Raw genomic sequence first — 5,005 nt, forward strand, 5'->3', positions numbered from 1 at the left:
TGGGTAAGTTATGAATAATTTAATATTTTATCCTAATTAATTATATAAATATAATAAAAATTCCTGTGGGATAAAATTTATTATATTTAGTACAATTAATTACAATTAATGTCTAAATATTCTTTATGTGATCCTAATCAATCATAATATATAATTTTATTTAATTAGAGATGCTATGGCTATTCTCTAATCAATTAAAAATTATATATATCACTTAGACATTATTTATTATAAATTGCATAAACAAAAATATATACAGTATTTCACATTTCATGCTACGTGAAATGGCGTATACACATTTTAATATGAAGTAATTAAAAATATGGAAAGTGGAAACAATCACCGCACTAATGAAACACTTAAAATTTACTTATAAGATTATAAACATTTCTTTAACCAGAGTCAAAAACAATGTTTCGTGAAAGGAATAAGTCAAAATGACATTTTAAATAAACTCCATATGACTGTTTCTTGTAAAAACCGCCATAAATATCATCATTACTATAAACGACGACAATAATTCCTCACAAGATAAAATAAAATTAAAGCACCGCTTCACGCAAATTAAATATGAGCATAGTTATAAATTTGCACACACTAAGGCAGAGATAAAATTCGCTCTGATACCAAATGTAAGCATAAAAACGATTCTTTAATGTGAAATAAAACACTTGAAAGAATCGAAAACTTTAATGCCCACTAAGAAAAATACCTCTGGCCATTGATGCTACTTTTGCTGCAAACCAAACTTTCCTGTTACGCTTCCGTAGTCCACTTCCTTTCTTGATTGAAAACAACGCTCCAGCTTCAATCCAAGCTCCTTCACTGCAGGCTTTCTACAGTTTGAAGGCAGAAAAACCCTACGTTGTCATAAGAGGTTGCATTCTGGACGCTTAAGTCGAAATTGAGAACGCTTGGAGGAAAGAATGTTTAGTAACAAAAATGTGCATTAGGTAACACAAAGCAATGTGGATAACTATGAGACAGAGTCATATTACACAACTTGCATAGCTCGGTTGACGTAGAAGCAAAATGGAAAAAAAATCAAATCCACGTAGTTGATGGCCAAGAATATTTCACTCAGAGGCAAGGTCACCTACGCATCTGAATCGAATAATGAGGAGCAGCAACTTCTGCCTTGTTTTATCCATGCCTAAAAATATCGTAACATAATCTTCATGCAAGCAGAAAGAAAAAGAATACAAAAAAAATCTGAAGGCACTTCCAAGCTCTCATCACTCTAACTTGATAGTGTAAAACTGAAGGGATTGAGTTAGTGAGCTTGGGGACCAAACAGAAGTAGATGTAGCCAAACTTCCATCAAGATTTTGTTGGCTATGTGTCAATTGTTCCACAGATCATGGTAGAGAACTGCAGAGGGAGTAATGGACCACTCCAGGAGCTCCCAACAAGAAATTAATTAACTGAAGATAGTTTCTGTAAATTAAGGAAATTGTTGCAGTTGTTTTCTAGAATTTTTGGAATAGGCAGCAGATGGTTTCCTAATCATCGGAACCGTTAAGGGAGCTGACTCAGCGGTAGTTATAGGAGCTAACAATACAATCTCTTAGTTGAGTGAATATCTCAACCACACACTAATCTAGGAAGCTAACTAGTTGGAGAGAATATATTAACCAACTAGACCTCAACAAACTCCTAACTAATAGGAATAGGCTCCTTGTAGAATTGATGAACACATCAAAGTGAAGTAGGAATTATGTTTTCCAAGTCTCGTGAAGCTCTTCACATGGAAGATAAATCTCAAAGTCAAGTTCTACCAAATGTACCATGCCTAGATGGATCTCATGGACAAGCTAGTGAGACTTCATCTTCAGTTATCTCCTTTGAGATATGAAGGGGACACATTCAAGAACATTATCATGGACCTCAAGCTAAGAAATATGCTCCCACGGGTCTTGACAAACACTAGGAAGATTTAGGAAAGCAGGACATAGATCTCAACAGGCCAACAACTGTCAAGGATTAAATCTAGCTACTATCACTACATGTGGATTTTTGTCCTTTTTGTAATCTTGTAGATATGATGTAACTAGGTCTATTTTTAGTTTTTTAGGTCCTTTTATGTAATGGGTCGGTGTTCTCTCTAAATTTTAGTTAGGTCTAAATATTGAAGATGTAACCCTCGTGTATATTTTTGCGACTAAATACGGATTTAAAACTAAATTACTCATTTTTGTGTAATATATATATGTGTGTGTGTGTTCAATTACATAGTTAATATATCCCAATTTTCAATCTTTCACTCCTCTTTTTTTTTGGAGTTGTCTATATGTGAGACATTTTAGAGTTTTTGGCAAAATTCTGGTCGGAATCTGATGTAAAAATTGTGGTGAAATCTCAATTTGAGTTGTTTAAAGAGGTTTTTCTATCCATTTTTTAGAAGTGAGACAATAACTATATATATATCAAAAGTTATATCATTCTTTAAAAATATTTGTTTTTTTTTCTCAATATGAAATATCTTATTTATTTATTTATTTACACTCACACAAATATCAAAATCTTGAGAAACATATTTTGTTTACATCTATTTCCTATATCGTCATGGAAAAAAAAGGATTCGTCAACATTATAATTAATTAATTAATTAATTAATATTATAATAATACATCAAAGTAATTACTACTCTTAATACTACTCAATCATAGAAAAATCCCTTACCCTGATACAAATGCATGCACACAGATAGTGGAAGGGAAAAAAATTTGTTAAAAGGCACCAAATTATTATTATTAGAAATTTGAGTTATCATTTGATGGTGTTGTTGGAAATAATGCTTCCATGTCATGTGTAAGTGTCATTACAAATCATGAAGTGTCAGTCTAGAAAATGTTGATTTCTATATAATGAATTAAAGTCATGTTCTATATCAAAGTCAGTGTATTAAGTGCTATATATTATATCTATTATAATTAATAATAAAATAGTAAATATGATTTGTACTGTGTGAACTCTCTTTAATTTCTCTCGGGTATGGTAAAGGACAATGAATATTCTATCGGGTATGGTAAAAGACAATGAATATATGTGCATGCTAAAGGGAATTGTTGCATGCGTGATGGTTTCTTCTCGACACACATTTATTTTTATTTGTTAAGTAAATAAGAAATGATTTTTTTCTAAATCCAAATTTTATTTTTATTGGTTAAATAAAAAATAAAAATTATTTGTTAAATAAAAAAAAAAAAATTGTATTTATTAAGTAATTAAATAAAAAATGGTTTCTTCTCAACCCACATTTTTCTTTTATTTGTTAAATAAAAATTAACATTTTATTTTTATTTGTTGCGTGCGTGATGGTGCATTCCGAGAATCGAACTCGGTACCTACAGGACGTAACATTCAAAAGAAAATCAAAAGATAAGTATATAGATGGTTAAATTACGAAACGAGAATGGCCGATTTCAAAATTAACGGAATTAAAAGATAACGTATATATGTTTAAATCAGAAGATGAGAATGACCGATTTCAAAATTAACGGAGTTACAAACTGGGCATTCCGAGAGTTAGAAACTGGTGGATTTGAAACCCACGCAAAAGAAGGGGCATTCCGAGAATCGAACTCGGGACCTCTCGCACCCAAAGCGAGAATCATACCACTAGACCAAATGCCCAGAAAAAAGCATAACCATACGTCGAAAATTAGACCTTAGTAAACTCAACTTATACCTTAGTAAAATAAGAATTTATTAAATAATGACGAAATCAAAAGCCGCAAATTATACCCCATTAAATTAAAAACTTATTAAATAATAAATTTAAAACGTAGTTGTCAGAAGTGGGATTTGAACCCACGCCCTCTTTCGAAGACCAGAACTTGAGTCTGGCGCCTTAGACCACTCGGCCATCCTGACGATTGATGTTACTAATATCTTCGAGACAAATTAATAAGTCTTTTCATATCAGAATCCACTTGGCCATCCCAACAGCTTTTTCAGATATGTAATCAGATTAATATCAAATTTAAATAATATCAAATTATTTTATTTGAGTAAATAAAGCATTATAAATAGGTTTTACCACCTTCGGAAAAAAAAAAATAGGTTTAAAAAAGTGAGGAGGCTTTTTCAGATATGTAATCAGATTAATATCAAATTTAAATAATATCAAATTATTTTATTTGAGTAAATAAAGCATTATAAATAGGTTTAAAAAAGTGAGGAGGTGAGCCGCTCTGTAGAAATTATACATTAACTTGATATTTACAATTTTTTATACATATATAACGAAGCGAGACTGGTTACAATATGCTGCGGAGCAGCGCCCTCATGCAGGTTGAACCTGGGTGGGGAGGCTGTAAGCCGACCGTCCCATCCACACAGAATAAACGCCCAACTGCATTATAAATAGGTTCACAAACATACAATAACTTATTTACTTCTTCATTTTGGTTAAAGATCGCAGCAATGACTTATTTACTTGTTCATTTTGGTTAAAGATGGCAGCGATGCGAAATTCTCAAAGCAACTTCCTTGAGAAGTGCGATGAGAGGGAAAATAATATTTTAAGCTTGTATTTTTTGAGATTTAGAAGGTAAGAATTTTTTTTAATTTATCATAATTTAATTGTTAAATTAGTAGTAAGTACAATTATCATTAGTTGTTATTCATCATTGTTATTTAAGGAGAATTATTTTACTTGAAATTATTGTTAATGGTTTGTAATGGGGCAAGGTTTCACTTTTATTAAATGTTTATGGATCTTGAACCATTATCCTGTTTCCTTAAGCACTTTTACCTAAACAAATTTTTTTTTATAAAATACTAAAAAACTATTTATTTATTCTAATTTATTTTATTTTATTTTATTGATTAATAGTCCAACCATCACTAATTAAGTTAACTACTTTATATATATATATATATATATATATATATTCCAAAATGTATTTTAATATAAAAATATTTTACATATTATGAACGTTTAATTTAAAAATTTTGATTTGGAAGTATATATTTTATCTAAACTGTTTAGGATTGGTTT

General features: G+C 30.4%; 2 non-coding genes across 2 annotated transcripts; both read right to left on the minus strand.

Moving 5' to 3' along the window:
• Positions 1-3,564: 3,564 nt before the first annotated feature.
• On the minus strand, positions 3,565-3,636 carry TRNAP-UGG (transfer RNA proline (anticodon UGG)). The gene has a single exon. It is a non-coding gene; the product is annotated as a tRNA-Pro (tRNA).
• Positions 3,637-3,792: 156 nt separating this feature from the next.
• Positions 3,793-3,876, minus strand: TRNAL-CAA (transfer RNA leucine (anticodon CAA)). Its single transcript has one exon. It is a non-coding gene; the product is annotated as a tRNA-Leu (tRNA).
• Positions 3,877-5,005: the final 1,129 nt, after the last annotated feature.

This window comes from Pinus tabuliformis, chromosome 9, assembly GCF_031772625.1.
Source record: "Pinus tabuliformis cultivar Carrire ecotype Pingquan chromosome 9, CPIR1, whole genome shotgun sequence".
In the NCBI taxonomy this organism is placed as follows: Eukaryota; Viridiplantae; Streptophyta; class Pinopsida; order Pinales; family Pinaceae; genus Pinus; species Pinus tabuliformis.